Raw genomic sequence first — 24615 nt, 5'->3', positions numbered from 1 at the left:
GGCCTAGCCCTTCTGAGCCTAACCCTGCCCTTGTGAAAATTTTCGTGAGGATCGGACGATAATTGCAATCTGTATATAATAACCCCAACCTGTGTTGTAAGGTGAAAAAATTACAAAATGTAGACTTCAATATTAAAAGTCAAATTGAAAAATCGCATGCGATAAAAAATATGAAAAAATAAAAAAAAAATCACAAAATATTACAATATCTATATTAACATCATTATTGGCATCTTTTTATGCAATTCTTTTAGATTTCATACTTTTATGCCAAGATGGCATTCTGAATTGACAAAATTTGTCAAAATCGGTCCAACCATTCCCGAGATATAATCATTGTAGCTAACATCCCCTTCCTTTGTATATACACATTGTATATATTTCGCTATATATATCCGATATATTTGCTATCGGCATCTACGTTACGGTCAAAACTGACCTGTTCGTCTATTTGTGACTTCGCCGGGATTACAAATATTCGCGGTTTAATGGAAAATTTGACTTATATTTAACACAAATGTTATGGTCTATTTTTTTAAATATTACCCGATTACCACAAAAATTGGAAGGCTTCAGCCCAGCCCTTAGCTCTAGCGTTATGCTAACTTCCGATTGGTTTATAACTGCGACCTGTAGAGCAACTGCAAAATCAGCAAATTTTTCTGTTTTTGGTCCACTCCAACCCCTAAATATTATGCGATCATCTCCAAAAGCAATAGGGTTCTATTCTGGCCCTAGTCCCATCTCCATTCTAAATTTCATGAAGATCGGGCCATAGACGGACAGACGGATGGAAGATCCATATATACTTTCCTATGTAGGAAGCCAATATTTCGAGGTGTTTCATAATTTTTGGCCCAATCAAACTTATAATACCCCCAACACTTAATGTTGTAGGGTTTAATTATGAAATATTCGGCATAAAATTTCATTGTGTACCCTACAAAATATCAAAAAAAAAAAATGTTTTTAAGTATGTAACAACGCTCTTTTGGTCTTCTATCCAACTATGCCCCCAACTAAAAAGCCCCGCTAAATCGAGTGTATCGATTTACATTAATTTCCTCCAATGAAAAGTATCGAAATGAACTTTGTTAAAAATGTTATTTCCTTTTGTTGTAAATGCATCTGCAAACTTTTACAATAACCTCAACTTTGAACTTTAAAAATTTCCGTAATTCATTTACAGGAAATATTTTTTTGTTGTTGTAGAATTTTTTCGAGTCAATGTTCAATAATGAAATTTTTGCAACAAAGGCAGCATTGGATGGTGATGATGATGATTTTGTCATGATTTTCATCCAATTTTTTCTCTTTTGCTTTTGCTGTGCCAATATTTTTGTTCTCCAAAAATTATGCAGAGTTGCTGTTCTAAAAAAATTGAAGCAAACTTTTTTATAAAAAACTTTTTCTCCAGCCATACTTTTTTGTATTATTTTTGCAGCAGGGCGAGTATCGTCTTTGTTCGTTTTTGTACACAATAATATTACCCGTCTTTCAGTTGTTGAAATATGCATGTTCTATTATAAAGTTTTGCCTCATCGAAAGTTTATGCTGCCTTTGCATAGTTATGCAAAATATAGTCCCATTTTTTTGTTTCTACTGTTACTACCGGCTGGTAACCTTCAATCCGGCAATACGCTCTAGTCCTTTCGGTGCATATCCTGTGCTGTCTGCACTTCCGTTTTTGTTTTGCTTTTTTGTACCATAATACAGAGTAATTTTATCTGTTTGGTGCCAGTCGTACCGGCTGTGTTGATGATGTTGAATTGTAGGCTGGCTGCCTCCTTGCTTAATGTCAGCCTTGTATTTGGACCAAGTCTATGGCATTCTCTAGGATGCACTAACACATCCATGAATCTTTTTTTTTTTTGGCAACATTTGTTGTAGGTTGTTTGTTGGCACAAAGCCAGTATTATATTTCGAATCTGCCACTGGTGTTCTAGTTTTAGAAAATATTTTAGGTTGTTTTTTTTTCTTTTATTCAGCTTTTTTGTGACATAATGGATTTTTATGTAAGGATATTCTCTTCCTTTGCTTACTAATGATGATACATATGCTGACCTAAATACGGTTTTAATGTTTGAAAAAAATGTTATTATAAATTTTCTTTTTTTCGTTCGAATGAGAACGTTTTTAGACGTTCGCCATCGAATTAGAAACAGATTTTGATGTTCATTAGATTACTTTTGGGAATCTTGATGACAAAGGCGTAAAACTGCGTTTTTAACACTTCCACCACAAAAGGGATGGTTTATAAATGTTGTCATTTCTTTTGTAATTCAGACCTGAAAAAGTTTTAATCTGCTCAAAGTTAAAAGTCAATACGCCATGCCTATCTTTATTTCTATTGTCTTCACGTTAGCATCACAACAAATCAAGGTAAGATTTCACACAGAGCTGTAATATGTCTTAAGTCAGGTTAAGTTAGAAGATATGTCTGTCTATGGAAAAAATCGTGCAAAAACTATATATTTGCCTATATTGTTTTATATAGTTGTCTCACAACTACATTTCTCAAGAGAATTGACATTTATAAAGGTATGTTTTTTTAGCTTTCCAAAAATAAAAAAGTGAAATTTGATACCCTTCACCATGAAATATAGAAGATCAATAGGAGGACCTATATCAACAATTTTTTGTAAGGTAGTTAGACACTTATAAGTAACTTCAAATACCAAACTTCTGACAATTCCGTCGAAAAAAATGGCGAATGCCATTAGAATACCGAGTATAGTGTGGTACCGTTATATGAGAGATATACCACAATGTGGACGTAAATGAACTGTTTTATTATACCCTCCACTTTGGAAAGGAGGGTATATTAACATTGTCATTTCGTAAATATTCGTCATAGACCCCATTAACGATGTCCGTCTATTGAAATCACGTTACAGCCCACATTATTATTTTAGCAGAACAATTTGTAATGTGTCTAGGGTGGTTGGTATTGAAAATGAGATATATCGGTCCACGTTTTGGTATAGTCCCTATATAATGGTACCTACCGATATTCAGAATTTTGATTATTTTTGCAACATTTCTTCACGGATTTGACTGAAAATTGGTATTAATAATGGGTCTTAGTTCGTATGGCCAAATATTGCATGTATAGGTTCTGGTTTTGGTATATCCGTACCTCCCGATATTCTTATTTTTATGGTTTTTGTCACATTTTTTCACTGAATTGACTAAAAATTTGGATTTGTTGTCACAATGGGTTCTGGCCGAGGTGGCGAAAGATTGTATGTATAGGTCCACGTTTTTGTATAGCTCCCTTATAACGGTACCTCCAGATATTCGGTATTTTGATGATTTTTGCCACATTTCTCAGCGGATTTGTCTAGATATTGGTATTTGTGGGTCATAATGGGCTCTAATGTTTCCTTTACCCTAAATTTGAGGGTTTAAAAAATCGGCCCGGCCGTTTTTTTTTTTTTTTTTTTTTGAAGAAGGATAGGAACCCTTAACAACCTTTAACTACCAAGTTTCTGGCTATTCCGTTGGGAAATGTGGCGAAAATCTTCGAGATGCTTAAAACACGTAACAACATTTAAATTTAAATTTCAGACAATTGGGTTGAAAAATTTCCACGAAATTGTGAAAGACTAAAATAGGAGGGGGGATTGTGTGGTATAATTATATCAGGGCTATACGGTAAAGTTGGCCACATAACCCATTTTTGAACTTGGTATAAGTTTAGTTTTAATGCCTGTGTACAAAACTTTAGCACCCTATCTCAATTCCTTCAGCAGATAGCGTGATTGCAATATACGGACGGGCAGACATACGGACATGCCTAAATTCGATTAGACTAATTACAATAATCATAAAAAACAAACATTTTTTGGGTTTAAAAGTGATTACTTCGAACGGACTATACCCTCCATGTTATGGTGGAGAGTGTATATATTGCGGTATCACCCGAAATAGGATTTTATTTAGGATTTTGTGTTGTTAGAGGATACAAATGATGAATGACTGATGCAAAAAATTTTCCATAGATGTTCAAATTTTTATATTACCACCAAATAACGGTAGGGTACTGCACTTGTGTATTTAGGCTCGTTCAACCCTATTTTCACAATAGGGTTACGCAATAGGGTAGTATAGCACAATAAGAGGACCCGTTCAACATTCGATATTTTAATCACTGATCACTTTTTCATATCAACTCGATTGTATACTGAATCTCGGAGCTGCTGATTGCAAATTTTTTTCCTACTTTTTAATTCTTATTACAAATTTTGTTTTAAATATCAAATTAAATATTTTATAATAAATGATTGAATTGAATTGAATGATTTTTTATACCCTCCACCATACTATGGAGGGTATATTAACTTTGTCATTCCGTTTGTAACTCCTCGAAATACTCATGTCAGACCCAACAAAGCATATTCATATTCTTGATCGGCGTAAAATTCTAAGTCGATTTAGCGATGTCCATCTGTCGGGCTGTCTGTTGTAATCACGATATCTTTGGAATGAATTGAGAGAGATAGCTAAAATTTTGCATAAATGTTTATTTTTCCAGTAGCCATGTTAAGTTCGTAAATGGCCATGAAGGTCCACGTTTTCATATAGCCCCCATATAACGGTACCTCCCGATATTCGGTATTTTGATGATTTTAGGTACTTACCCACCGAAATTGTTTGAGATGTGGTATTTAAAGTTCGTAATGGATGCTACAGCTGGTCCAGGTCAGCTCCGATATAACGGTACTTCCTCATATACAACATTTTGATGATTTTAGCTACATTATTCACCGTTTATTTCAAGTTTCGAATTATAATGTGGTAATGGCATGGCAATGGTAGTGTAGGGTATCATATTGTCGGCCCTCCCGAGTTTTGACCTCTCCTTACTGGATATATATAATAATATTTCAACATACAAAGGAACATGGGTTTTCTCTTTGAACGTGTCCTCCATGATTCAATAATATGCAAGTTCTAAGGCCAATCTACATTAAATTAAATACATATCTTTTACACTTTTTCTAGATTCTGTACCTTTTATTCATTTATTTTTGGAGATTTTTATCGGCTCAAAATGTGAATTATTTTTATATATTCCCAAATTGTTTGTTTATATTTTTTGGTTTTCTGCGTAGAAAATATACATTTTAGCATATAATGTTGCTTAAGGGCAGTTAGGAAATCCTGTTAACAATTTATTAATAACTTTTTTTTTAATTGAATTGTAAAAAAAATGAAATTTACCACATTCGGCTCGAATGTTTTAAGCTAAATCGGACCATTTCATAGGTTTTTATGGGACATATGATTTTATGTAGAATTTGTATATTTTTAGATATAGTTCATAAACTAGTCGATATGCCATCTTCCAACATAATCCCGGTTTAGACCACATATATTGTCAATGAAATTTCTTTTGTTTTTGCACCACATCGAACCGCTTCAGACTTTGCCACTTTAGGTTACAGATTTTTAGAATGTATGAATGAAAAATGTCTTTTAAATAATGAAAATATCGAACAAGGGATGCATATAAATATGTAATTTTTTGTGACCATTACGAGCTTTAAATACCAAATTTAAAACAATTCCTGTCTATAATGTCTATGAAATCATAAAAATATCGAATATTGGGAGGTATAGGGGCTATACGAAGACGTGAGCCTTTATAACAAGTTTTTGTCGTAGGTTGTAGTACCCATGAAGATCAAATACGAAATTTGAAGCAATTCGGTTAAAAAATGACCTAAAATCATCAAAATACCAATATTGGGAGGTACCGTTGTATGTGGGCTATAAAAAAATAACGATCGACTTGGCCCATTTACGAGCATAACCTGCCTTATATCGAAAGATATCGTGATTACAACAGACAAACGGACAACGCTAAATCGACTTAGAATTTTAAGCTGATCAATAATTTGTATACCTTGTGTGGTAAAGGTTATTAAAACGGTAAAGGTTATCCATGGTGTGGTAAAGGTTATTAAAACGTTGATGTCAAAGTTCAAGCACAATTTAGCAACTACATCTACACTATGTTTAAAAACTACCTCCAAAAAGTAATGGAAAACAAAAATAATTTCCAATTTATTTTCTCCCAGAGCATATCATATACTTTGCCATCCAAGACAGCTGACCCATAATGTGGGTGTGTGTGGGCATTCTAGTCTTTCCGACCTCCTTAGATTTAGTAAATCTCAAAAACCCAAGTTCATTAATGTTTACACTTTATTACGGCCATAGGCATCTGCTTACTTGCCACAACACAAAAAAAAACGAAAATCCTATTTTATTTGCTCGCTATAAAACTGAATGTCTAAAAAGGAAAATTGCAACCAGCGACTCCAACTCGTGTAACACTAAAACTATAATACAACTTTATTTTCATTTCTGTTGGATCCATAAACCTGTGTACATACTCACTTACAAACATTCATATGCGGTGGTGAACTTAGTTTTATGGACTGTCATTAGCCTAGCATTGGTTGGGAAAAAAAGCGCAAGGAAATAAAAAATGATGTCATTACAATTTCATCACATGATGTTTTTATTAGGTGTTGTTTTCGTTAATAGCGATTACATTCTGTTGTTGTTGTTGCTTCTGTTATTTCAAATACAATTCCGTTAATGCAAAATGGTAAATATTTGATTTTAGTGGGTGTATAATGAATTGATTTGTGAATAGTTATTACGTTGATGTATTTAAATTGGTTTCGATGGTATAGAAGGAGCAATTTTTAAATATAGAAGTAACCGTACGGAAGAATGGTTTTGGGAATTCCACGTCCAGTAGGAATTACATAAAACTAAACAGACAATAATTTCGGATTGGCTGATCTTTTTATATTCTTCACCATAAGAAAAAAAATGGGAAATATTTCTTAACACAATTTTAAGACATTTTTTGATTGCTAACAATCTTGAATTTCAATACGGCCATGACAAGTCTTAAGTATACTCAATATAGCTAATATCTGGTGCTACGTGGATCTTTATGGAACACCTTGGAAAATTTTATCCTATTTTGGTTAATATTGCACATTTTGTGCACAATAAAATTGAAATCGGACGATGCATATATATGAGAGCTATATCCAAATATGAACCAATGTCGAAAAATTTTGGCAATTGTATTTCTAAGGTGTCGACGTCTTTCACGTAGTATCATTGTTTTAGAGTGCATATGACGGCTTTAGGAGACTCAATTATGAAATAGGATGAAAAATATATATGGGAGCTAAGCTATATCTGAATCTTTTTCCACCAAACTGGACATACTTCTAGGCCAAATTCGGTCGCATGGGCCAACATCCATTCTCCATGGGATGATATTACACATTTTGTGCTCAAAAAATGTGAAGTCGGGTGAACATATATGGGAGCTATATCTAAATTTGGGCAGACAATCACACTTTGCATAATCTTAATTTCCTATCGTAAGTCGTTTGGACTCTAGCACGATTGCAACAGACGGGCATTGCTAAATCAACTTAGAATAGGATCAAGAATATACGTACCTGGTTGAGACTAAAATGAATGTTTCGATGAGCTGCAAACGATGTGTCAAACTTCTATGTATGTATGATGGAGGGTAAACAAGCAAAAAAGCTGTAAGTTCGGCCGGGCCGAACTATGAATACTTTCCACCATTCGGTAAAAATTTCGCAATTTTCAAAAAAATTAAAATCCATTACAACAAAAATTTGTTAAAATCTTAAAAATATAGAATGTAGCCGTATATTAAGGTGTATACGACGACGTGGACCTGCATACGCAACTTTTATCATAAGCCTGCACAAACAATTTTCTGCCATAGGCTGCAGTATTCATTACGAACTTCAAATACTAAATTTAAAATAGTTCCGGTTAATGATGTCACTAAAATCATCAAAATACCGAAAATCGGGGGGGTACCGTTATATGGGGGCTGTACGAAGACGTGGACCTGCACAAAAAAATTTTCTGTCATAGGCTGTAGTATTCATTACGAACTTCAAATTATAAAATTGAAATAGTTCCGGTTAATAATGTCACTAAAATCATCAAAATACCGAAAATCGGGGGTACCGTTATATGGGGGCTATACGAAGACGTGGTCCTACACAAACAATTTTCTGTCATAGGCTGTAGTATTTATTACGAACTTCAAATACTAAATTTGAAATAGTTCCGGTTAATAATGTCACTAAAATCATCAAAATACCGAAAATCGGGAGGTACCGTTATATGGGGCCTATGCGAAGATGTGGACGTACATGGCCCATTTTCAATACCAAAAGTCCTGCTGGCATAATACACATTTGTGTAATTTTTTATCAACTTACTTCATTTCGTTCGGAAGTTACAGCGATTTCCACAGACGGGCAAATGGAAGGACGGACATTGTTAAATCGACAATCAAATTTTATGCTGATCAAGAATATATATACTTTGTGGGGTCTAAAATGTATATTTCGAGGTGTTACAAACGAAATGACAAACATTTGATACCCTCCACCATAGTATGGGGGTATAATAAGGCAAAAGTGGTAGGTTTGATAAAACAATTAGGTAAGGTTAATCGAGTTGGTGTCGTCAGCGAATTTTCTTATATTTGGATTTTTGACCTCAACATTAATAAGAAGGTGATTGGAATGTCACTTTAGCTACACACAGGTAATAAGTTATCCCGAAGTTCCGATTGTTTATTTGTACAAAACCACAATGTTAAAAATAAAACTTATATATTTAGATACAGTGTACTCTGAAGGTAACGCCTATGAAACTAATTATCATTGAAGGTAATGCTTATAGAACTATGTAATCATTTTCTTTATCCAGTCCCCTTAGAAGCTATTGCTCTTTTCTTTCATTCTATAACCCATTACAGCACATATGTCCTAATATGCTCGTGCAAGTATTTTCTTTAGCTATTATTCGTAGGTTTTCCACTTTATGACCCACACATACACACATGTAAATACAAGACATTGTTATTATTTCTTGTCCGCACCACCATATTTGGCCTCCAACTTAAGTTATTTACTTTCGGCATTAGCCTTAATGCGAACGCACGTAAACTTTGTTATTCTATGCCGTTCAAATGTCATCTGATAACACTATTACGGCTATTTGGGTAGTTAACGTGGATTTGCTTTTTGCCGGGTTCAGTTTGGTTGGTTCTTCATTCGTGTGCGATTAAGGTCATTTCGATAATGAAATGGGGGAAAAACGTTTTTTTTCTATTTTTTTCTTGTGTTTTTTGTTTTTTTTTTTTTTTGGTATGTATTTCATATGAACTTTTTTATTGTACCATTTGGTATATATGTATGTAAGGGAAGCAAAAAATATATTATAAACTTGGCCAAGATAAAATTACAATGTTTCTTTGTTTTCGAATAGATTGATGAGCTTATTGGGTTATTTTGAAAACTAAACATCATTTGAAGGCGTGTATATTTCGGTGAAGTAATGTAAATTACTTGTTAAATATAAATAAATAAAATCCTTCCCCGTCGCTAATTATAAAATCACGAACAATCACCATTTACATATAATCAGCATTTAGATGCAAATAAGGGTTACGACACGCTTGTAGAATTTGACGTTACTTTAAAAGGAAAGAGGGTATATAACATTTGTCATTCCGAAATATTCGACGAAGACCCCATAAACTATATATATTCATGATCAACATAGAACTCCAAGTTGATTTAGCTACGTCTTTTCGTCTGTAGAAATCAAGATACGACCCACATTAAAAGTTGCAAAATTTGGTTGGTAGAAAGTGGTACAGGCTTTCGTTTAGCTCCCATATTACGGCAACTCCCCATATTCGGTATTTCAATTCGGCGCTACCTCCAGTGACAGACTTTCTTTTTAAATTTCCTAAATAGAGTTTGTAATGGGTTTTACCTATTGTAGCACAACAATATCTGTATAGATCCACGTTTTCCTATAGAACCCATATAACGGTACATCCAGATATTGGGTATTTTTACAATTTAGTCCGATTTTTTCTATCGGATGTGTTTAAAACTCAGTATTCGTAGTTCATAATGGCTTTTAGAACATGATCTATATTGGCCCACATTTTCTCGCCCGATATTCCCAGGAATCATTAATCCTGTCATATTTATTTAAAATGTTTTCTTTACTCCTGTGTGGAGAGTATTAAAAGTTCTGCCCGACTGAACTTGTTTTTAGATCTATTTTTCCTGTGCCTATTTTCGACTTGTTTTTTTACAAGGAGTGTCAAATCTTAGAACAAACTATATATCTCTATTTAATAGGTTATCAGAAGATTGTATTTGAAATTTATATATTAAGAAGTAAAAAAGCTGTAAGTTCGGCCGTGCCGATCTTTGAATACACTCCACCATTTGGAACGAATTTGGAAATTTTCAATAAAATAAAATCCATTAAAAATTCTGTTAAAATCTTAAAGTAACAGAATGTAGCCGTTATATTAGGGACCAGCATCATCAAAATCATCAAAATACCGAATATAGGGAGGTAATATTATATACCAAAACGTGGACCTGTGCAGACAATTTTCTGTCTTAGGCTGTAGTATTTATTACGATCTTCAAACACCAATTCTTGTGAATAATTGAATAATAATAATGTCGCTAAAATCATCAAAATACCGAATATTGGGAGGTACCGTTATATGCGGGCTGTACGAAGACGAAGACCTGCACTGACAACTTTCTGTCATAGGCTGTAGTATCCATTACGAACTTCAAATACCAAATTTTAAGTAATTCCGGTTAATAATGTCGCTAAAACATCAAAATACCGCATATAGGGAGGTAACTTTACATGGGGGCTATACGAAGACATGGACCTGTACAGACAGTTTCCATTACGAACTTCAAATACCAAAAAAAAAAAAACGGTAAGGAACAGTCCAAGTGAGGCGGGGCCCACTATATGATATCCTACACCACTGTGCATATATAGTAGAGCTCCCGTAACAAAAGAATTTATTTCAAGTAGGTTATACCACCTATCAACACTTGGCTTTAGAGCAGTTATAGATTGCATGCTATCACTTGCTGAAGGATTATATTAAAACAAGTAAAAAAACATTAAGTTCGCCCGGACGGAACTTTTAATACCCTCCACCTTAGGATAATGGAAACATTAGAACCAATTATGACCCACTAATACAAAACTTTAGACATTTTCGTGGGAAAATGTTGAAAAAATTATCAAAATATCGGGAGGTACCGCAATGTTTCGCCACCGGAGCTAGTACCCGCTATGATCAACAAATACCATTTTTTTAGACAAATCCATGAAAAAATGTGGCAAAAATCTTCAAAATACAGAATCTCGGGAGGTACCGTTATATGGGGGCTATACCAAAGCGTGGACCCATACATACAGTATTTAACCACACGAACTAAGACCCATTATGTCCAAAAATACCAATTTTCAGACAAATCCTTGAAAAAATGTGGCAAAAATAATCAAAATATCGAATATTGAGAGGTACCGTTATATGGGGATTACACCAAAACTTGGACCGATATATCTCAATTTCAGTACCAACCATCCTAGGCACATCCCAGACAAATTATTCTGCTAAATTTTGACGCTCTACGTCAAATAATGTGGCCTGTATCGTGATTTCAATAGACAGACAGACGGACATCGTTAAATCGGCTTAGAATTTTATGAATATATATGGGGTCTACGACGAATATATAGGGATGTTACAAACTCCTTTCCAAGGTGGAGGGTATAAAAATATATATCGGAGCCGAGTTCCACACAATGGAAACGTACGTCCCGAAATTCACTCCATTTGGGCTGATATTAGCCATTATTTGCACAATATACCTGAAATGGAATTAAATACATATATATGTGGGAGCTACACCTAAATCTTAGCCGTTCTCGATAAAATCAAAGACATAGAAGTATAAAGATGGGACAAGACAGAGTCAAAATATGGCAACCCTGTGAAAAATACCTCTGTTGTTATGATATCGTAACAACATAGTTACCAATGTAAAGCAATTTAAACCGCTAAGGCAGTATGCAATTATTTGGGAAGGTATATGGAATAGAAATTTGAAACCAATAGTTTGGATAATCCAACATTTTATTTGTCATTCTTTCCTATAATTGTGTTTTTTATATTAACATGCCTCTGTCATGAGCTGTTATTCAAGGTAGTATAGCCACAAACCATTTGCTCAGAATGCATTTTGTCTAGTCTTTACCATTTTACGTCTTTGATAAAATTTGGCAAAGGTATTTCCGAGCTCTATAATATATCTGGTACCAAATATCATTGTTGTCGAATGCATATTACGAATGTGAGGGTCTTAAAACCCCAAATCGTATGAAACATGCATATGGGAGCTATAGCTATATCTGAACCGACTTATATTAGACATTTGGTGCAAATTAACCCGAAATCGGTTGAAGACGGCTATATCTAGATCTGATTCGATTATCACCAATTTCACTAAGGTTCGTCCTTGAGTCAAATAAATATTGTTTGCCAAAGTTCATCTCAATCGGATAATAAATGCGACCTGCATTTTGTTCACAAGAATACATGAACGAACGGCCGGACGGACTGACAATCGTTCTTGAAGTTACCCAAAGCTCTCTAAAACATTCAAAGCTTTACATAACTTATTGGGATCCCCATGGTAATTGAGGCCGCTAAAGTTTATCCTGAGAACCTAAAATAGTTTTAAGGTTTTGATCTACAAACCGAAAATATCAAACCGACAGCGAGCTTCCCACTATCCGCTTAAAATTGAAAAATATAACTGATGGTTTATATTAACCTTTGCTGCTTTTGCCACTATGTGAAAAGTGTTGAGCGTCTACAGGCTGACCAATGTCCGTATGGTTTGTTTTTAAATATCTTCCTTTGTAAAATTGCATGTCCTTATACGCTATGGAATTAGATATTTGGAAACATAAAGGCAACACATGATACGCTAAAAATATGCATAAATTTGTTCAGAACTTTTCGACTAAAAACGTTGAATTTTAAGTACATATATGATGAAATTGAATTAATTAAATTACCTCACAACCCTCAGTTTAATAGCATTTGTATACCTACCCTTGCTGACCTTCTCAAGTGATATTGCTTAACCTTAAAATGCGAAAGAAAGAAATTAAAGCTGCTTGAAATGCAAATTTTCCGGACTATATTTGAATAATTTTCCATTTGTTTATTTTTGCATTTAAGCACATTTTGATTACATCATATTAATCAAAACTTCAATTAGGCAGGAATGTGCGTGCGTGCGTTCGTTCCTGCATTGTCGTATAGCCTGAACAACAGATAACTTCTATGTAGATAAAGTTGTCGTACATTTGTGTCTTTCGACACAAATCATAAAGCATTCGTCTTTGACAAATTGTTGTGATAATTTACAATTTAGCTGTCCATCCCTGTGTCACGACTTACATTGACCACAGACATTCCGGGATGGGGCGTACATTACGTATGTCCGACACAAAGGAGTTGAACCAATTTACCCACCTGTATAAATGGACAAAAGTCAAGAAGAATATTTAGAGGAAGCTTTGTGCGAATGGTAGATTGGCCAGATAAGAGAAAATATTTATGCGTGTGTCGTTAGCAGCATATTTTTAAGGTTAATAACACAGACGCACGCAATGTCTGATAAATATTTGAATCAAAACTATCTTTTATCATTAATTTTCTTTTGGGGGTGAATATTCATTTGTACTGTAAGTCCATACGTATAAATTTAAATATTAAAGATATAATATCTACTATTTGTTATACACTCCACCTTGAAAAGGAGGGTATATTAACTTCTTACTCTCACTAAATATTCGTCGTAGACCCCATAAAGTGTATATATTCATAATAAGCATAAAATTCTGAGTCGATTTTGCGATGCCCACTTGGGCCCACAGGCTGAGATAACAAAATAGCAACAAAGTCAAACGCCATAATTTTTACATTTTTTGGATTTTATTGAATTTTATAACAAGTTTAGATTTGTTCAACTTGGTCACCTTTGACACGAATTATGGCCTTCAAACGGCCAATGAAACCGTCACACGCTGCCGAATGCAGCTCCGCGGTATTTTCGCCCATTCACGGCGAAGCGCTTGCTTGAGGTTATCGATACTTCGGTATTCTTTAGTGCCAACCTTGCTTTCCAAAATATTCCAGACACAATAGTCGAACGGATTGGTATCCCGAGAATTTGGTGGCCATTGTGCTCTGGAAATGAAGCGAAGAACCTCATTTTGTTACCATGGAATATCCAAGGTCTGCGGCCAAAATGTTTGCGTGCCCAAGGTTTTAATACACCCTCCAGAATATTTTTGCGATAGTATTCGGCATTTATTCTATGCCACGGTCGATTAATACGAGCGGAGAGCGAGTATCGGCTGTTATGGCGGCCCACACCATCACCATGGCCGGCGCTTGAGTTCTGGTGGCCAACCGAAGGTCCACATTTTCAGCTGACTTCTTTGGCATGTAAACACGATCATTTTGTTTGTCTACAAACAGCTAGACAACATAGGAGAAAACCAAATTCGGCAGAGAACCACTTTCGGCCAAGCGAAGCAACTCTTTAGCTCTTTTGATTCTATTTTCTGTCTGTTGCGGTGTAAGTTCGTGCACTTTTTGGAATTTCATTGGCTTTACCCCGAGCTCATGTTTCAACATTTGCCGAATGGAATATTGCGATATGTTCAGCTCTAGAGCCATTTTTCGGCCACTGCGATGCGGGTTTCGATCAAGTCGCTTCTTTACTATTCGAACCATATCTGCTGATGTTGCTGTTTTCTTCCGTCCACTTCCTTGACGTCGGGCTACGCTACCAGTATCACGGTAAAGAGTGATGGTGCGAGATTCAAAAAATTTATTCACATTTAAATACTGGAATGCTATAACGATAGCCACTTGTGGTTTTCCAGCCAAATATAAAGAAATCAAACTATCACGCTTGAATTCCATCATGAAAAGTTTTTTTTTTTTTTGGATAATTCTCACTAAAATGCTTCTGTACACTTGTGAACAATATAATGAACTGTCACTGGAATAATTTTAACATCTGCCGGACGAGTGACTTAGAAATGACTGCAGTCTGAAGTTGGTTGCAGTTTTTTCATCTCACCCTGTATATATTCATAATCAGCATAAAATTCTGAGTCGATTTAACGATGACTGCTTATCTGTCCGTCCATCTGTATGTTGAAATCTGGATACGACCCACATTGTTTGACGTAGAGCTTCAAAATTTGGCACAGCAATTTGTATTTCGTAAAAGCCATCCTGTATTGAAAATGAGATATATCGGTCCGTTTTGGTATAATCGTCAAGTAACGGTACCTGATTTTTGTATTTTTTTCAGATTACACAGATTCGTTGGCGAAACATTGTATGTATAGGTCCATATTACTGTATAGCCCCATATAAGGATACATTCCGATATTCAGTACTTTGATGATATTTTCCTTTTTTCCACGTCTTCGTCTAAAAATTGGTATTTATAGTTCGTAATGGGTTTAAGCTCTGGTGGCGGCACATGGTTTATATAGGTCTACGTTTTTGTATAGCCCCATTTAAGAGTACCTCCTCATAGTCTGCATTTTGATGATTTTGGCCACATTTTTTCACAGATTTGTCTAAAAATTCGTTTTTGCAGTTCGTAATGCGTTTAAGCTCTGGTGGCGGAACATAGTTTAAATAGCTCCACGTTTTTTGTATAGCGCACATATAACGATACCCACCGACATTCGGTATTTTTATAATCCTAGTCACATTGACCCACGAAATTGTTTCACATTTGATATTTAAGAAGATTTAATAGATGACAATCCTTGAAGAATAAAATTGTCAATAGAGGTTCCCATTTTGGTATGACCCCTATACAACGGCCTCACTTACTTTACTTTTAATTGTAGCTTATATACTTTTATATAATTATTATTTTCTTTACCTAAAGGTGGAGGGTATTAAAAATTCGGCACGCCAACACTGACCCTCATTCCAAAAATCCTAGCATTATCCGTTCGCTAAGTACCATGTAGCAACTTTTAGTACCCGCATTTCCGCAAACCCAGTCTTATTTAATGCCTCCACTCAGAAAATAATCCACACGCCAAACTGTAAAGATGTAGCCTTTGCGATAGGATGGGCTTAAATTAAAATATAAAATTAAAATTAGGTCTATGATTTTTCATTTAGTGTATTACAAATATTTCGACACAAATGAACTTTTGACTCTCTCCTGTTGCGTAAACTCCCCAACATTTGTATGCTTGAGCCACTACAAATTTTCAATATTTGGTTTACAGCAATAAAAGAGAAAATAAAACATATTTTATAAAAAATACATTATAAAAAGTCAAAAATCTCAAAACTTATTTGATATTATTTTAGGACAACCCATTGTGCACTAGATTCTCAACATAGAACGTTGTGTGTGTGTGCCCTCACTCAGACTTTGGATATTTCAAAGGCGAACTGACGAACATCCGGTGCGTGTGTACGTGCATTTATCGAACGATAGATCATTAATTTACTATTCAATTGCCTTTATTACGGGCGTTAGCGATTATTTATGTGCAAATAGTCATTCTGATTAAATTGTCATGTCCGCCTGACGACAATGCACGTCTGCTTGCGGGCAACGTCAGATGGGCGCCAACATAGCCTGTGGCTGCCACCGACAATCGTAACAATGGATAAATTGTCCAGATCAATGTGACAAAGATTAATTATAATAATCATTTGTTCTGGGTGCAGAATTAGCGGTTCTTGCACACGAACGGCAAGACATCTTCACATTTGCTGTCATTGTGGTTTGATAAGATTAGAGATTAAAGTTGACTTGTCTTTCTGAATGGAATTAGGCAAACAAGTGATTTTAAATTTAATAGTCAAATTATGGCTTAAAGCTATTAAGTTAAAGCATGACTGACATACACATAATTAAGAAAATAACAATTATTTGCCTGTTTCAATTATTTTTAAACATTTATTTAAAATATATGTTTCTCTTTTTCTTACAGAATTATAACGCTAGTCCTTCAATCTATTAGGTAAGTGTTTAATTTGGTTTCATGTTTATGGTATATACAGGGTGAGATAAAAAAACCGCAACAAAGTCAAATGCCATAATTTTTATATATTTTTTTTATTTTTTTTAATTTTAATTAATGAAAACAAAAAATATCGGAAATAGAATTTTCACCTTTGACACGAATAATGGTCTTCAAACGGCCAATGAAACCGTCACACGCAGCCCGAATGTTTCTCTTTGGTATTTTTGCCCATTCCCGGCGAAGCGCTTGCTTGAGGTGATCGACACTTTGGTATTTTTTAGAGTCAAGCTTGCTTTCCCAAAATACTCCAGTTACAATAGCCCAACGGATTGGTATCCGGAGATTTTGGTGGCATTATTCTGATGCCACTAATACGAGCGGTGAGCGAACATCGGATGTTATAACGGCCCACACAATCACCATGACCAGCGCTTGAGTTCTGGTGGTCAGCCGAAGGTGCATATTTTCAGCTGGCCTCTTTGACAAGTAAACACGATCATTTTGTTTGTTTACAAACTGCTGGACAACGAATGTATTCGCATTGGAGAAAACCAAATTCAGCAATTCACCACTTTCGGCCAAGGGAAGCAACTCTTTAGCTCTTTTGAGTCTATTTTCTTTCTGCTGCGGTGTACATTCTAGCACTTTTTGAAATTTCAATGGCTTAATCTCGAGCTCATTTTTCAATATTTGCCGAATGGAATATTGCGATATGTTCCGCTCACAAGCCATTTTTTGGCCACTGCGAAGCGGGTTTCGATCAAATCGATTCTTTACTTTTCGAACCATTTCTGCTGATGTTGCTGTTTTCCTCTACCTTGACGTCGGGCTACGCTACCAGTACCACGGTAACGAGCGATGGTACGAGACACAAAAATGTATTCACATTTAAATACTGGAATGCTCTAGCAATAGCCACTTGTGGTTTTCCAGCCAAATAAAGATATCAGACGATCACGCTTGAATTTCATCACGAATAACTTTTTTTCTGGAAAATTCTCACCAAAATGATTTGTGCGCTTGTAAGCAATATAATGAGCTGTGACTGGAATAATTTTACCAGCTGTCGGACGAGGGACTTAGAAATGACTGCAGTCTGAAGTTGGTTGCAGTTTTTTCATCTCACCCTAGATTTGAGTCTTTATTTGGAGACATAGAGGGGCTTCTTGCTTTTGGACATGATCGCAAAATATGTATTTCATCACACAATTGAAACCAATCCTCACGGAATTTTGCATGAGAAGAGAGTTAAGGACTAGAATTTTAAATGACCATTCGATTATTTTTAGCTGTAAAATAGACCACAACAACTAGCAGCACGACGGAGTGCGAAATCTTCCAAAATGGATTTGAACGTAAGGGGGCTTCAAACATATTGTAGTGTTGTAGGGCATCATATGGTCGGCCCCGCTCAACTATAGCTAACTTGTGTTTTACTTGTTCTTGTAATGAACCTAATTCTTATTGATAACATAAAAATATTTGGAATCTTATTTTGTTTATTTAAATTTACAATTAGAATTCGGACACCATTACAAAAACATACTCTTCCAAAACACATTGGTATCGTAGAACCATCCGACGCTCAAGTTGTAAAGTGTTCTAAGCCATCTGACAACACTCTTGATCTATTACTTCATATGGATCCTATAATCCTTGCATTTAATAACGAAAATGTTAAATTGTGTGCAGATTTAGAACATATTTCATGTAAATATTATGCAGGTATGTGTGCATGCAGTATCCTGTGATAAGAGAAGATTCTGATTTTATAATTACTACCTGACATTATAAAATCCCATTTAAACAAATATTTTGCCAATTAGAAACGAAATTTGTATCCATGCCAAAAGTTTAAGGGTAATACTTTTGAAGTAAATATCGAAAAGCAAATTTCAAGTTCTTAAAACTAAAATCTCCAACACAACACTCACACACACAAATCTAAGGTTGCTTATGTATGTATTTGCTGGACAAATACTTTTTTCAATTTCAATGAAAACAAACAGCAGCATTTGTTCCTTTCAATTCCTTTGCACTTCTTTGGCAATTCTTTATCTTGGCTTGACAGACACTGTGGATGCGGTTGGTTGTTTCGGTTTGAATGCTGTTTTGCCTTGCAAATCCTTCCTAGCGTCCGTCCGGATTTATATTTTTGTTCGTCCGTTTGTGTGTGTGTGTATTTTTAACATTTTCTATGCATATAAATTTGGGTTACTTGCAGCTATTTGCAATTGAAAAACTTTACCAAATCTCATAGAATAGCAAACCAAATAGAACAAAATTCTAGATAAAAATAATCATATATTTGCCAACTGCTCTGCTGCTTTGGTTTGCCCAGCTATGTCAGTAGATAAGTCCAAACAAACATGTAAAATGTACTGAAATATATATATATATATTTCTTTTTTTTCATAGCAAACGAATGAAGAAGAACCCAGTCAACAAACATTTGGTAAATGTATTTTTCCTAAAAAAATAAATAAATAAAATAAATCAAATATTTCTTTATGGCGGAACTATGCTATTTTGGCAACACCGAAATTATTAATTATTTATCCACTCATATATGCTCTGTTCCAGAAGATGCAAGAATCTGGTATGTTTGCAATTTTTTTCGTTATCATAAAGAAACCAGTAAAGAAAGTCTTAAAGTCGGGCGGGGCCGACTTTATGATACCCTACACCACTTTGCTAATTTAGTAGAGCTCCGCATAACAATTAAAAGTTTTTATGGGAGAATTCAATCATACACGCTATGATTATAATTATAATTTAAAGTTCAAAGGACTAAATATGCCGAAGTATTTGTATCTTTTAAATTCGGACTTGTATTACCCATTTGGTGCACAATTATTTTGAAATCGGATAAAAATATATATGGGAGCTATATCCAAATCGGAACCGATCTCGATAAAATTTGGCAAAGATATTTCTGAGCTGTATTTGATATATTTCCCTGTATATTGTTGTTACGGAATGCATATTACGGCTGTGGGTAATAAATATAACAAATCGGATGAACATTATATATGGGAACTATAGCTCTATCTGAACCGATCCTCATCAAATTTGAAATACTGGCTTCTAGACTCAATTCGGCCGTAAGTGCCAACTTTTATCCTATTTGGGCAAATATTAGACATTTGGTGCACAATCAAAAGTGAATCGGATGAAGTTATATATGGTAGACGTTTGGTGCCCAATAAAAGGTAAATCGGACTAAGTTATATATGGGAGCTATATCCAAATCTGAACCGATCTCGATAAAATTTAGCAAAGGTATTTCTGAGCTGCATTTGATATATTTCCTCAAATATTGTTGTTACGGAATGCATATTACGGCTGCGGAGGACAGAAATAACAAATCGGATGAACAATATATATGGGAGCTATAGCTATATCTGAACCGATTCAATCAAATTTAGCATACTTATTTTTAGGCCTAATTTGGTTGTATGTGCAAAATTCCATATTTTTTCCATTTTTGGCTACACAAATTACTATATTAACCTCTAGGAAGACTGTCTCTATGTCACCACTTTTGTCCAAATTATAAAAGTTTACAAGTTTTATAAAAAAAAAAAACAGTATAGAAAGGTCAAAAGTCGGGCGGGGCCGACCATATGATACCCTACACCACTATTAGCAGAGCACCCGAAACGAAAAAGTTTATGTTGGGAATTTATGTAAAGTAGATTATACCAACTGTGAATCAAATAACATTGCTGTTAGTAATGTTAGCCGGACCGAGTTTTACCAAATGGAAAAATTCGGCTGAATATGAGAAAGTCTATCCATTTTGGGCTGTGATGGAATTCGTGATTATTATTTTGTGGAGTCCTCTAATGGCTTTAAGCAGTTTTTTCGACATCAAAATTTCCTTTGTAGGAAAAATAAAAGGTTAGTATATTGAAACAGTATCTTTTTTAAAAAAGTCGTCAAGGTCGCCATAAGGACCACCTAAACCCTTTTCTTAAACCATTATCTTCTGATACGAATACTTTAAATATTTTTTTACGTCATTCGTGTAATCTTTTCTCTTCCAAAATAATTTATAGTTTATTAAATTGTGTAAATATAACAACGATTTTTTTTATCGAAATTAGAATTTCTACGAATAAAAATTTTTGAACTTTCTTCAAAAATATTCCTCAAAAATCCACGTCTTGTAGGCTCTTTAAAAAATATTCCTTAAAACCCCACGGCTAATAGTATCTTCAATAAATATTCTTTTAAAAACCAACGTCCCCTCTAAAAATCCACGTCTTGCAGACTCTCTAAAAAATCCACGTTTCGAAAGCTCTTCAAAAAATTTGAAAACAGATGAAAATTCTGTTAAAATTTTTAAAATACCGAATATCGGAGGGTACCGTTATATGGGGTATATACGATATCGTGGACCTATAAAGACAACTCTCTTTCAGGTAGTAAAGTACTCACAATGAACTCCTTGTGTGGATTATCAGACAATTCCGTTGAAAAATGTGATAAAGTCATCAAAATACCGAATATCGGGGGGTACCGTTATATGGGGGATATACGATATCGTGGACCTATATAGAAAATTCTTTTTCATGGGGTGAAATACTCGTAAGGGACTCCTTGTGTGGAATTCAATTGAAAAATGTGTCTAAAATCATCAAAATATCGAATATCGGGGGTACCGTTATATTGGGGTTTTTCGATATCGTGGACCTATATAGATAATTCTCTTTCAAGGAATAAAGTACTCACCAGGAAGTCCTTGTGTGGATTTTCAGACCATTCCGTTGAAAAATGTGGCTAAAATCATCAAAATATCGAATATCGGGGGTACTGTTATATGGGGGCTATACGATATCGTGGACCGAAATAGCCCATCTTCGAACTTGACCTGCCTGCAGACAAAAGAGAGATCTGTGCAAAATTTTAGCTTCCTATCTTAATTCATCTTAGAATTTCACGCTGATCAAGAATATATATACTTTGTTGGGTCTAAAATGATTATTTCGATGCGTTACAAACGGAATGACGAATTTAATATACCCTCCATACTATGTATGGGTATAACAAGGCAACAAAGTATTTCTAAATGTGTATAGAAAGGTAAAGAGCCACTTTCAATATTTTTTAGTTCAAAACACATACAATCACAAAATAATTCTGAATTTTTCTGCCTAGCTCTGATGTATAACTTTGAATTGTTTTTTCAATCAAACATAAAATTTTTCTGTAAACATTTTTCGGATTTGTCAGAAAATATATTTTTCAATCCCAGATATTTTTTCTGTTGTCTGCCTATTTTAAGGACATTAACTTTTTTATAAGCAATATATAGTGTTCTGCCTAGGTTACGATCTAACGGTGAGTTAATAACTAACAGTAAAATCTTTTGTTGAAATTTATGTTTTTCGTTATATAAATTCCAATTTACTCTGGAAAGACAAACAAACTAGAACTCCTTATATAAGACCGCAAGCAACGGTAATGTTAATGCAGATTGCAGTACTGATTAATGGTAAGACTTGCTTAAGCAAAAAATGTTCCCAACTCTTGGCCTATGTGATGAGAATCATTTTAATGTGCCGAAGAAATAACTCCAATGTTTCAAGTAGTTCAGCAATTTATCTGGAAGATAACGTGAAGAAAACTCACGATGTTCACTGGGTATGTATATTTTTCTTAATCCACCTACCACTCCACAACCCACTACCACTGCTTTTGTTCCTTGAAGTGGAATAAATTTAAAAGAGCTACAAATAAAAAAATTACTGCACCAATACGACTGCTGCTATAAATTTGTAAATTTATTATTGTCTGTCTAGCTGAGTATTGTATGTGTGTGTGGGTGTTCGCATGCATACACAAGTGTAAATTTCATTCCGAAGGGTGTGATTCTGAATCTAAAATAAAATAAAAAAAAACACACACAAACACATACCGATATAGATCCAAACTAAATGCATGGCAATTTTCTTTTCCAACTGAAAAACCACAAAAGTTCGGTAAGTGACAGTCATGATTTATGATTTTTATTTCAAGGGAGCAGAATACTTGAACCGTGCAATATAAAAACACACACACATACAAACATATATACATGTTTATATGTATTTTGGAGCTTAAATAGTTCATGATTAATTTAATATGGGAAACATTTTGGTTTCTTACTGACAAGAATTACATTGTTGCAAGTGTCGACTGTCAACCACAATGATAAATTAGAATTATTAATTATTTATTTTGTTGCTCCTCTGTAAGAGAGAGAGAGAGAGAGAGAGAGAGACATTTACATTAGTGATTGCTACTTTTGCAAACCCAAAATGTCAAGATAATAGGATTATATTGCACATATATAATTCTAGTAATTATGTATGTAAATCAATATGCTTTAACAATGTTGGAGACATTTTTTTCTATATTGTTGTAGCAATTTTTAACCGTTTTCAATCTGTATAAAATGTGCAATTTCGTTTGCAACCAGTATCAGTATGTCTATTGACATCAATATATATTCCACATTATTTCATATGGAGTTTTACGAAAAAAATTGGGTAAGTCAAGAATGATTGGCATTGAAAAACTTCTATATCGGCGGTGCAAAATATTTTAGATTTTTTAACGGTACTGACAGCAAATGTAGACAGTGGAATTACATTATTAAAACCAAATTGTCTAAAATTCTTCGATTGAAAGTATCAAAGGGGTAGAACAATATTATTATTTTTTTCACATCTGGCATTACTTTTGTACAAAAACAACATGATTGTCAACTTATGACTGACACTGATATGTAGAGAGGTAATAAACTAGTTTTTCATTATACCCTATACATAGCGGTAAGAGTATTATGTCTTTGTGCATTTGTTTGTAACATGATGAAGGAAGTGAGATAGGCCTATAGTAACGTTTGAGCATCGAAATGGAATCAGTTTCTGATTCGATTTATTCATAGTCATCATAGTCTGTCCAATGTATTTTTATGAACAAAATGCAGGTCGCATTTATTATTCGATTGAGATGAAATTTTCCAAACAGTTATAGCTATAGCTCCCATAATATGTTTCATCCGATTTGGAGGTTTAAGTCCCTCACATGTGTAATATGCACTCCACGACAGTAATATTTGGTACCAGGTATCGGATACATCTCAGAAATAAGTTAAAATTTTTGTCATAATCGGTTCAGATTTAGATATAGTTCACATATATAACTTCATCCGATATCAGGTTTTTTTGTGTGCACCAACTGTCTAGTATCAACCCAAAAAGGCTGAATTTTTTGCAAATCACACTGAATTCTTCCTGGAAACAAGTACTTCAAAATTTAATTCAAATTGGTTCAGATATAGCTCTCTATATATGTTTTGTCCGATTTGGTATTAAATTCCCTCACATGCGTAATATGCACTGCAGAACGATGATCAGATATTACTGGAAAATACTTCTGCCAAATTTTATCGAGATCGGTTCAGGATTATATAAAGCTTCGATATATATCTTCAACTGATATTATATTTATTCTTCACCATATATGTAATAGCAGACCAAATAAACAGATTTTTTCATATTGTGCCGAATTTTATCATTT

General features: G+C 34.4%; 2 protein-coding genes across 7 annotated transcripts in view; both read left to right on the top strand.

Annotated features, from left to right (window-relative positions):
* The window catches only part of LOC101889617 (complexin), a 636740-nt gene that overhangs the window by 146666 nt on the left and 465459 nt on the right, over positions 1 to 24615 (top strand). For 5 of the 6 annotated variants that reach the window (XM_059126575.1, XM_059126576.1, XM_059126579.1 and 2 more), the window contains exon 3: positions 17011 to 17040. The gene's annotated coding sequence lies outside the window, so the exon portion shown is untranslated. The remainder of the gene's footprint in view (positions 1 to 17010; positions 17041 to 24615) is intronic. The other variant, XM_059126574.1, reaches the window with a different exon arrangement.
* The window catches only part of LOC101901327 (odorant receptor 82a), a 330365-nt gene that overhangs the window by 243978 nt on the left and 61772 nt on the right, over positions 1 to 24615 (top strand). The gene's annotated exons all lie outside the window — the stretch shown is intronic.

The sequence above is a fragment of the Musca domestica genome, unplaced genomic scaffold, assembly GCF_030504385.1.
Source record: "Musca domestica strain aabys unplaced genomic scaffold, Musca_domestica.polishedcontigs.V.1.1 4, whole genome shotgun sequence".
NCBI classification, from domain to species: Eukaryota; Metazoa; Arthropoda; class Insecta; order Diptera; family Muscidae; genus Musca; species Musca domestica.
Note: the sequence above shows the minus strand (reverse complement) of the source record. Positions and strands in the feature narration are given on the sequence as shown.